Source organism: Mus caroli, unplaced genomic scaffold (genome assembly GCF_978045245.1).
Source record: "Mus caroli unplaced genomic scaffold, Mus_caroli_1 scaffold_22, whole genome shotgun sequence".
NCBI lineage: Eukaryota > Metazoa > Chordata > Mammalia > Rodentia > Muridae > Mus > Mus caroli.
In genome coordinates, this window is record NW_028227277.1 from 15633604 (window position 1) to 15645511 (window position 11908).

General features: G+C 45.4%; 1 pseudogene; it reads right to left on the reverse strand.

Annotated features, from left to right (window-relative positions):
* The window catches only part of LOC147000075 (Y-linked testis-specific protein 1-like), an 11439-nt pseudogene extending 8852 nt beyond the window's left edge, over positions 1 to 2587 (reverse strand).
* Positions 2588 to 11908: the final 9321 nt, after the last annotated feature.

Consider the following 11908-nt stretch of genomic DNA (forward strand, 5'->3'; position numbering starts at 1 on the left):
TGAAATGTTGAAAAGCCCTCATGAAATATTGTCCCTTATGAGCGGCCTTGATCATGGAGGCTATTCAAATGAATGAAACCCTAACTAAGACAACCAGCTAGTACAGAAACTCTCCCAGATATCAAAATTAATCAATAATAGAGAGTATTTTCAAGTCATGCAGCATACAAACTTATTCAAGAGAGAAAAAAAGCAATGAATGAGTACATGATAAGCCTCCCTCAAAGAGATACTCTTTGAGTGCAGATGTGGTCAAGGCAGACCCCAATGAAGCTCAGGGGCTCCTCAGGAGAAGTGACCTACGAAGTGGGCAACCTCATAGCATTTGAAACCCATGACAAACAGCATAGGAAAGATGTCAGCATAAATGCATTCAATACACCTTCTATGTTTTCTGAGAAGGAGGACACAGACAAGTAAAAGACTGGTATTACAAGGGCATAGACAGGCTGAAGTAGCACATAGATATGTAGATAGTAATATGTTTGGTGGAGAGCCAGGTGGAACAGACCAATGTGGGAGCTTTTTGATGGTCATCTGGGGCATTCATCACAGACATCCAAAAGATCACAGGATACATCAGAGGCAAAGAGTGCTCAGGGAAGGAACACAGGATCTATTCAACACCTGAAATTATCTCACAGCATACTCATTTTATTTTCTAAATTACTTATTTGAACTGATCATAAAAAATCATGGTGTTTATGATGCTTTAGGGAGACTCATATATATACTCTTAGATTTGGATTCACTAGTTAATCTTCTAAAATGTATTCTAAGAAACACACACACACACACACACACACACAAACACACAAGCACACACCCCACATCCTTCTGTAATGACTGGCTGGCTATTTGTTAAGAAACCAAAGAAGCCAATGTGGATATGGCCCAAGTTTGACTATGTCCATGAACTTTCTATTCTTCCTGGGTCTCCTGCTTCATTTTGTGAGAATTCCTTCTTTGATTTATTTATCCTACAGTGTCCTCTACTCCTTTGTATGTCCATTGTTCTTTTTAAAGGTCACTATCAATTTGATCTTTCTTACCTTCATCGTGGTTTCTTTTCTGCATGTGAATAATGTATTTCTTAAAATAGATATCTTTATGGGATTAGAGAGATGACTCAGTGGTATCAAGCACTTTTTTCCTGCAAGAAGACTGTATTTGGTTTCTTGAATTCATATCCAATGACTCACAATCACCATTAATGGAAGCTCCAGGGGACCCAACAACTCATATCTCTCTGGTCACCTGTACTCACAAGCACATGTCCTATCCTCACACATATAAGAAAAGATAAAAATCTTAAAAAGGGAGACAAGTTTCACTAGACTTCATTATTCAAATGAAACCTGAAATTCTCTGATTGCTGAGTCTGTTTGGATCATTTTTATGGGTTACACTTTATGTTCTAAGGCCAAATTCCTTTTATGTGTCACTCTTTCACCAACTTTGTTTCTTCCTCAGACATCATACCAGAGATTCTAATGATGTTATATCCTTCACCCCTACTTAATAAACATCCTTCTTTTGCTTCGATCCCTGCTCCACCACATCCCATCTCCAATTCCAGTCCTCCATACAGAGCAAAGATGCTAAGTCCTTTTAATTTTACCATGTGTGATATCAGATGTATGTACTGTTCTTCCACCATAGCCCATCTCTTCCAACAATGTCTTCACTCACAGCATGTCATGTCACACATTTTAAATTTTAGAGCAAAACAAATTTTATTGGCAATCATACTGGGTTTGTCAAAGAGAGATAGCCAACACAGGAAAACAAACATTTTTTTTTTCCAATTCTACAAGCTTATGGGCCTGTACTTTTGTGATTTTTTTCACCTTAAGGAGTCTTGACACCAGATTATAGACATTGATGTGGAGATCACCATGAAACTTGATAAAGTACACAGAAGGATTGGCAAGAATTTGATAAACAACCTTTCCAAGATTTTTGGAACCGTCCTCTCTGGTGTACTGCACCCATTTACCTATTAAGAAGTCACTGTTATCATGTGATGTCACCTCAGCATGAGGAGTCTCTGGAATGATGTCAAGGTTACCTTCACTGTAGTCAAATAGGAGCTGATAAATGTAGAGGACCGGATCCTTCTTGTAGCTAATGTAAAACCAGTCCTTTATGACTGGCACCTGGGCTTGCACCAACCCATTCCACTTTTCCTCAGAGCCATGCTTTCTCTCAAATTTGTGTTGCACCCATCTGCCAACCAGGCTTCTGGTGAAGTGGGCATCCCTTATCTGAGAAAATACTATATAATGAGGCAAGACCTTAAGATTTAAAATCCTCTCAACACTGTTGAGCTTCTGTCCATAGACGCTGTCAATACCATCATACTTCACCAAATAAAGACAAGTGTTTGTTGGCAGTTGACCTAGAACTATGGCCTTCCAATGGGTGACAGGTTCATTACCTTCCTTCCAACTGTGAGAAATTCTGCAGCCGACAATATTTCTCAGGGCCTGGGATGAAGGCATCCTCCTCTCTTCTTTTTGAAGGATGTCATGCTCAGCCCCTTCAGAGGTATTGTCTTCTAAATGGCTGTAGAACTGGTGTATTAGGCCACAGCAACCCTGGTCCACTGTCTTGTGACTATCATTCTTTGTTCAATCATCATACTTGGCCATTGTCTGGGTTTGAAGATCTTGCCTGTTTAAACCAGAAACAAAGCTGTTGCCTCTGTCATAAATATGAGATCCTAAAGGGCAATGGGTGTGGGGTGGGAGAGAATGCTGGACCAAGGCTCTTCTTTAAGAGAACTTCTGCATAGGTGAAGAAGGCTATGCTAAACAGGTGTGTGCTTCTAATGTCAATTTTATCAAAATAAGAAGTTAATAAGACAGCCATTATGATGCATGCATTTATTTCCAGCACTCAGGAGGCAGGGTCTGGAATTTTTCTGAATTAGAGACCAACCTGGTCTACTGAAAGACTCCACGACTCCCAAAGGGAGACACTCACTCAAGCCTCGGGACAGCAGCGCACCCAAGAAGACACTGAGACCGAACTTAAGATGTAGAGAGTAAGATTTAATATAGCAATGACAAGAAAGCACATAAAAAGCACATATACCAGAGGCTCTGGGGTCGAAACTCATACACCCAGCATGGTGCAGAGGAGATTCGACGACCAGCCCAAATTTTCACAGGCTTTTATAAGAAAAGGGCAAGGGGGGAACAGGGTGGAGAAAGTACAAATGTGCGTCACTAAGGGGTTCTGCCAAAGGTTATTCCCAGGGACTTTCCAAGGGGCTTTTCGTAACCAAGGGGTCGTGTCCTATATTTTGGCAATGTACTTGATCTGTTGGAACATTCTGGGGTAGTACCAGGAGGCCCCTATCTCAAAAATGTTCTTGGAACAGTCCTCAGTTAGGAGGGGTAGGACTAGGTTTGTTCCAAGAGACCCTTATCTAAAAAATGTTCCTGGAACAGTTCTTAGTTGGGAGGGGATACTCTGGGGTAAAAAGTTCAGGAGTGCTCCGGGAACAGTCTCTGGATGGGAGGGGTAAGAGAGTTCAGGAAAAGTTCAGTTTTTCCTCTTTCATTCCCCCCTTCTTCTAGTGAGTAATTCTAATCTTAGAATTTTAGACACTGCATTTACTCTATTTTAACATGGGAACAAAAACAAAATAAGAAGCATTAGTAAACAGAACTAGGCAGGGGCCCTTTTAGCGAGGCTTGAGGGTCTGGGCATGATGTAGGTGCATGTAGATCAGATCTCTGGCTGGAACTGGTGAGATGTCCTTGGGGTACCCAGCTCGTTCACTGTCTCGACTGTTGGGATCCCTGGCGCGATGTCATATGCGTACTTAGTCCGATCCTTTCCAGTTGTGACCAGACCACCTGCAAGCCTTTTAACTTAGCATACAGATCATTATTATAACAACATAGGTTTAAACACATCATTTGAGACTATGATGGGCATAGGAGTCTCATAAAGGATCTTAAAAAGAGTAAAACTGAATCAAGAGGGAGTATTTCTAGTATGTTTAAATAGGGCATAAGGAAGGAACACCAAGTCTGTGCCAGTCTCCACGATTAATTTTGTCAAGGTCTGTCTTAGAGTTTTAAACTAATTTTTTATCTGTCCTGAGCTCTGAGGTCTGTAATTTTTATTTGACCTCTAAATACCTGGCCACACCCTGACTTACCTGGGCAACAGGATTATTGTTCTTTGGGATGCCTGTTTGGCGGTTAGATCTACCATCTGATTTTTTTTTTTTCACAGCATCTTAGGTCTTTTCTGCAGATGTCAACAGCTTTCTTTGTCTGTATATTGTTTCATACAGTGGCAAAAGCATACCTGCTGTCAGTGTAGACTTTTCTTTTGTCATTTATAAAGCTTGTATCAAAACCACAAATTCAGCTTTCTGGGCTGAAGTCTCTTTAGGGAGGCTGCTGGCCTAGATCACTTGCTTTTTGTCCACCGCTGCACTGCTGTCCCCACCTTCCGCTTACCTTTAACCATGAGGCTACTGCCATCCGTGTACCAGTTCAAACGTTCAGGCCAAGGCTGATTTGATCTTTACCTGCCGAGGTAAGTAGCCCCCTCTGTTGGTAGATGGCCCCATGGATATGAGCTGCTTTCCATCTACTACTGCCGCTCCTGTGACAAAGCTGCTGCCATCTGTGTACCAGGCAGGCACACCTGGCCAAGGCTGATCAGTCAGATCCCTCCTTGTTCCAGTTTTTTCAGCCAGGACATCAGCACATTGATATACAGGAGTGGAGTCATCCGCCAAGGAGCAGCAAACTCTGGTAGTGGGTCATCCGGGCATTAGTCATCCACCGGTCAGGGGGCTGACGTACAATACTCTCCAGAGCATGGGGGGCGATTACAGTCACATGCTGACCCAGAGTAAGCTTGTCAGCGTCTTTAACAAGCAGGGCTACTGCATAGGGTAAAAGGCTTAGTCAAATCTGGCAAAGCCAGAGCGGGGGCTGCAAGCAGGGCTGCCTTTATGCTGTCAAAGGCTTTTTGGTGTTCCTCAGTCCAGGTGAATGGGACTTTTTCTTTAGTAAGTGAATATAGAGGGGCCGCCAGTGTCGCGAACCCTGGTATCCAGAGTCTGCAAAAGCCCGCTGTCCCCAGAAACTCACGTACTGGGGAAACTCACGTACTTGGCGCGGGGTGATGGGGGTTGGGATCAGCATCACAGTCTTTTTTCTGGGGTCGGTGAGCCACCGCTTTTCTTCCCGGAGGGTGTACCCTAGGTAGGTCACCTCGGTGCGATATAACTGAGCTTTCTTGGCTGATACCCGGTACCCCAACTCACCCAGTTCATTCAGGAGCTTCTAGGAGGGCCAGAATTTCTTCTTTGTTTTTAATGTTTCTGCCTTCAGCCAACCGCAGGGCTTGGGTTAGTGCCAGGGGTTCAGCCTTCTTAGCCGAAGTTCCTTCTGCCAGAATGTCAGAGCAGTGATGAGTAGGTGAAGACTCAGCAGGTTAGCAGGGGAAGCGAAGGTCACTTGTTCTGTCAACAAAAAGCTCTGATAATGTGTCCATCAGTCAGGGGAACAATTGGATCATGTGCCAAGTTTTGTCTCAGAGTCAATTTATCTGCGTCCTTGACCAGAAGCCACTATGTGCAGACAAGCTGGCCATTTCTCAGTCACCAGGTTTAATTTTTACAAGTATGCCACTGGTCTTTTCTAGGGTCCCAATTTTTGAGTAAGAACCTCTTTGGCAATACCTTTATTCTCAGTCACATCTAGGAGTCCCAAAGTTGGGGACAACATTAGGGCAGTCTCAATAGCATCTAAGGCCATCCAAGGTTGTTCTTTATTTCCTATACGAAGGGCTGTTTATCTTTTTAATTCAGCAAAACCTGGAATCCACAGTTTGCAAAGGCCCGCAGTGTCCAGGAACCTTTTAAACTTGCTTTGCATTGGTCAGTGGAGGAATATGAAACACAGTCTCTTCTTTTTGTTAGGACAGTCTCTCACCCAGTGCTCTTCTTTAACAATAAACACTTTGATTTTTAGCCAAAAGCTTTTTTTTGTTGCCAGGTACTAAGTTTTCTAGTTTCCCTGACTTTTGTGGCCATCATTTTATTTCTCTTATCTTTTTTTAAAAAATTTTCTGGCTCCCTATTTTTTTTACAGATCACTTCTAAGTGCTAGTATTATTAGCAAGTGTCACTTTGCTAGGTTCTAGTCTTTGTCATTTATTTCTCTTTGCTCCTGTTTTTTAACTGTAATGGAGATCTCATATAATGTCTCTCTCTCTATCTATCTATATATATATTTTTTCTTCCTTGTCTTTGCTTACTTTGAATGTTATCTAATTATTATATTTATATTCTGTCACTTAACTTTTTTCATAGTTCGACTACCCTGGTTTATCTTTCTGTCTTACAGCACATCTCTGATTCTGACTCTGGTCTCTGTCTTCTTCAGCCTCATTTTATTGGTTCCTCTTTTAAATATTTCTCATTTAGAGTATCTCTTCTCACTGTTAACTTATCTTTTCTGAGTCTGCTGAAACTTTGCTCTCAGCTCTTTTTGCAGACCTCTATCCTTTTCTTAACTTCTATAACTTTTTATTACCTAGGTCAGATTGTTGGGGCACTTTCTAGTCCCACAGAGACGAGACCTTTATCAGAGCCTAGCAGTTAGACTCGCAGGTGTTCCATACCTTGGACAGAAGAAGCCCCAAGTGAGTGGTCTCCCTCACCAGAGCTTAGAACAGATTCACTGCCAGCAGCTCAGGGCGGTGCCTGAGAAGAGAAAACACACGGGGCAGAGAAAGGAGTAGAGCTCTCACATTTGGCTTAACCAGACCACTGATATTTTAAAATGAACGCAATTTTTTTCTGTTCATAAGAGACAGGATACAGGGGACAGGGGAGTGAGAAGCAACCAGGGAACCTTGTGGCGACCCGCTGAATTTAAGCATATTAGTCAGCGGAGGGAAAGAAACTAACCAGGATTTTCTCAGTAACTGCGAATGAACAGGGAGGAGCTAAGCGCCGAATCTCCGCCGCGCGCGCCTCGGCGCGGGAATGTGGCGTAAACTCCTGGGAGTGGCAGAGGCAGCAATTTAACTATTTAACTACTTGATAGACACCCGGTGCTCTCTGCACTGTCTTCCCGCATAGCTTGAGCCCTTGGAGGCGGCAGCGGGCCAGGGGCCCGCCACCCCGCACACAGGCATCCACGGAGCTCTTTTGGCCGGAGGCAACGGCGGCCTCCCGAGCTTAGGAAACGCAAGGCGCCTGCGCGGCAGGGCGGGGGACGACGACTACACTTTTCGGTGTGCCCCGCGGGCGGGCGCGCAGACACAAGGGAGTGCGGGCAGACTCCAGGGGGAAAGCGAAAGGAGGGACGGCGGCCGCAGTCGGCCCCTCCCCAGCTGTGGCAGGCTTCACGGCCACTCTAGGGCGCCAGGCGGGACGGCAGGCCGCCGCACTCGCCACCAGCATTTTACAACTCGCTCGCGGGGCACAGACAGCCTCTGCTGCTGCTGTGTCAGCCCGGAGCTCACCAGCAGAGTGCGGACCGTGCGCCGCCTTTGTCCGCGGTGGCAGCTGGCCCCGCAGTAAGGCCGGCCGGCGCTGCCCGCCCTCTGCGAGTTGCCGGCACTGCCTCGCCGAGAGCGGTGGGCAGGACCGGCCTGGTGTTTTTTTTTCTCTTTTTTTTTTTTTTTAAAAAACCTGACAAATTCTGTCCTGATGTCAGTCCAAGTCTACAGTCGACAAAGGGTTAACACACACACACACACACACACACACAGTCTTGTCACGTGACACAACCAGCCAAACGCCAATTTCTGACGGGGTCGGATTCCACATCGACTCCCTTTTTCTGACGGGGGTGGGACTCCACATCCACTCCCGCCCTGGCGGAAAGAACACTGTCCTGACGGGGGCGAGATTTTACATTTACTCCCGTTTTGGCAGATTGTCCTATTTCTAGAATAACAGCAGACACAACAAGAGCGGACATGAAACTGAGACAAAAAGAAACCAAAAACACAGCGGCGACTTCGCGTCGCCCACAGGCAACTTACAGAATCAGATTGAGACATACCTGGTCTCCAGATTGAGACCTACCTGGTCTCCAGAGGGGTTCATCAGGCGTCCCTGATCCTCCCCGGTTTCTCCCTGGGACGTCTCCCAGGGGCAGATCAGACGGTGGACACCTGGACACGTTTGCCCTTATCCACACCGCACTCCTACCCGGAGTACGGTCTCAGGTACTCGTACCGAGCACTGAGCGTCGCGCACCGAAACTGCGATCGCACCAGATACAGAACGGCCTACCTGGCCTCCAGAAACAGAACACAGACAACACAGACACCAAACCAAGACAGAACAGAAAATCTTACCTCTGAGTGGATCCAGGACTTCTGGGTGGTCGCGCTGATTCCCGGCCAATGCACCAAATGAAAGACTCCACGACTCCCAAAGGGAGACACTCACTCAAGCCTCGGGACAGCAGCGCACCCAAGAAGACACTGAGACCGAACTTAAGATGTAGAGAGTAAGATTTAATATAGCAACGACAAGAAAGCACATAAAAAGCACATATACCAGAGGCTCTGGGGTCGAAACTCATACACCCAGCATGGTGCAGAGGAGATTCGACGACCAGCCCAAATTTTCACAGGCTTTTATAAGAAAAGGGCAAGGGGGGAACAGGGTGGAGAAAGTACAAATGTGCGTCACTAAGGGGTTCTGCCAAAGGTTATTCCCAGGGACTTTCCAAGGGGCTTTTCGTAACCAAGGGGTCGTGTCCTATATTTTGGCAATGTACTTGATCTATTGGAACATTCTGGGGTAGTACCAGGAGGCCCCTATCTCAAAAATGTTCTTGGAACAGTCCTCAGTTAGGAGGGGTAGGACTAGGTTTGTTCCAAGAGACCCTTATCTAAAAAATGTTCCTGGAACAGTTCTTAGTTAGGAGGGGATACTCTGGGGTAAAAAGTTCAGGAGTGCTCTGGGAACAGTCTCTGGATGGGAGGGGTAAGAGAGTTCAGGAAAAGTTCAGTTTTTCCTCTTTCACTACAAAGTTAGATCCAGGGCAGCCAGTGATATACAGAGAATCCCTGTCTCAAAAACAACAACAACAACAACAACAACAAAACAAACAAACAAACAAAAACAAAAAAGAAAATAACAAAAAATGAACAAAGAAAACAAACGTATAAAAAGAGAAGTTAATAGGAGATGGGTGTGACCTGAGTCTTTAATCCCAGATTTCAAGGGGCAGTGGGAGGCTGACCTAGTGGGGAAACCCCCACTCAACTCCCGATTCAGCGTGCACCCAAGAATCACGAATAGAACACAACGACTTTATGTAACAACAAGAAGTATTTTAATGGCGGAGCTCCGGGTCAAAACGCATCTCACACAGGAGACAGTGGATTAGACCACGATGCTTGGAAGCTAGGTGTTTTTATAGAAAAAGAGTGAGGCTGGGGGAGGAATTGGCACGGTTTCACATGATTGGTCCATTTAAACATTAGCAGCCTGAGGTCAGAGGGGTGGGAGATAGGGAGGCAATGGACCTGCCCGGGCATGTCCTGGTCTGTTCTGCTGTGTTCTCAGCCCCAGGTTTCAAAGCTCACAAATAACTCTTTGGGTTATTTGACATACATTACATGAATCACAGGTCTCAAGTTTTATTTCCTTTCATTCCCCTCTTCTTCTATTTAGACTAATTCTAATCATAGAATTTTAGAGATTAGTGTCCCCTAACTCTTCATTTACCTGAACTATATGTTGATATTGTCTCTGAAGAACCATGAGTTTTACTGTATCAATTCTACTCTGGATGAAAGCCATTCCTCTATTTATTATACAGGGGCTGAAAACTAAAGCTAAGCATATCATAAGGATTGGTCCAGCTACAGCGGAAATCAAAGAAGTTATCCAAGATGGTCATAATTCAAACCACGTCTCAAACCACCCACTTTGAGCATCCCATTCCCGTTTGCTTCACTCTAATCTTTCTCTCAGTTTCTGCATAGAGTCTCTAACTCTACCTGTATGATCTGCATAGAAGCAGCACTCTTCTTTAAGGGCGGCTCACAGTCCTCCTTCTTTTAGGAACAACAAATCAAGGCCTCTCCTGTTCTACAAAACTACCTCAGACAGGGAGGTCAAAGATTTTTCTAAAGCATCAATGGACTTTTCTATTGCCGTTAGGTCTTCATTGACAGCATCCCTCAAAGACTGAATTCCCTGTCTTCCTTCTATCAAAGTTGACACTTCTGTCCCCACTCCTACTGCCATACCTATTCCCATGAATGCAGCCAGGGTTAAAGTAATTGGTTCTCTTTTTGACCACCGGCCAGCATAGCTTTCTTCTTAACTGGATGCAGGGTGATAATATATGCGGGGTAACAGCTAGATCATGACACAAAAATCATGAGTTGAATTAAAAACCTTAGTTGATACACAGTGAGTAAGTCCTGTATTGCAAGCCCACCATCCAACCGGGGAAGATACAAGATAGTAATTAACTTCCATTCTGGACACAGACTGAATTTGTCTGCATAGGTGTTTGTGAGTGGAAGGTGGGGTGCCTATACAGAGACCTGGACTCCTCACAGATACATCAGTCAGGGTCAGTTTTTGTCCTGTTCCCCAAGAGCAGGAATTATGGCTGCTGATTCTGTTGAAATCTCCATTGAAGGCAATTTCTTCATAATAAGGCGGACCCGAGGACAGGGATAGCCAGCAGTCCTCAGTAGCCCTTGGATCAGTTCTATTAAGGGCATAAACGGCTCCTCTCACTAGGTTAAACATCCTCTTTCTTGTTGAAGGAATCTCAGTGGTAATAGTTAGAGGTACCTGAGGAGTGGGGGGTTGGGTGATAGCAGCCATACTAAGGTGGTCTGCAATCAATGGAGTACGCTGAGTAATAGTATGGGTGAAGGGTGTGGACATGGTTGGGGGGCCTAAAGGATTGTAGGGGGTCTCTATTTTTAATCTGATAGTGAACAATAATCCCTCATCATATCTTTACTTGTAAATCCTAAGACCCCAGGTATACCCTTTTGTCCATCCCAGAGCTCTTTTCCCTGGTTCAGTAAAGGTGACACGGCGCGGATGGCACCAGTCAGTACACTCGTCTAGGTCAAATCCTCCAGGTACATAAGACGCTAGGGAATAGTTGGCTGTTACTCTAATATATTCCCAGCTTGAGGAGGGCTTCCAGTTGGCTGTACCGGAAATCTCCCAACCCCAGCTCTTGCAAAAGAAGTCAGCCTTACCTCCACATGTTGGATTAAGGGATTGACTTTGGTGGGGCCCAGGAAAGACAAAGAAGGGATGGGTTCGAAGCATACTTCTATCCCTTTGGTTAGAGCAACCACCCCATGGGTCTCTCGAATGTTTTTCTACGTACGGACTGGGTGTTAAAGGTGCCCTCTGAATGTCAGAGTACCCCTCCGAGTCCCATCCAGTAGGGGCTCCTATAGCCAACTTACAGATGTCAGGGAAAAGATCAGGCCACCAAGTCCACAGAGGGTGTACCTTGGCGATTGTCCATACAGCCCTACCCCCCTCATTGAGTACCTCCCACGTTTGTTGAACAGGACTGTGGGGGTTGAAGTCCTTTGGGATCGCTCCTACGAAGCAGGCGCAACTTAAAAGGGTTAGTAGTCTTCTCCAAAGTCCACTCATCATGGCTGACTCCAGGGGGTGCTCTCTTGACATGGGATGCATGGACCCAAGTGGGGATTCCTTCCACTTTGACTGCGGTGGGCACTGTCAGTAGCACCAAGTAGGGTCCCTTCCACCTCGGATCTAGATTTCCCGCTTGGTGTCTCCTCACCAGGACTGCGTCTCCTACTTCAAACTGGTGCGGCACCTGTGTGTCACCAACAACATAGGTTTCTTTTAGCTGTTCCCAGACCTCTTTTCTTACTATTT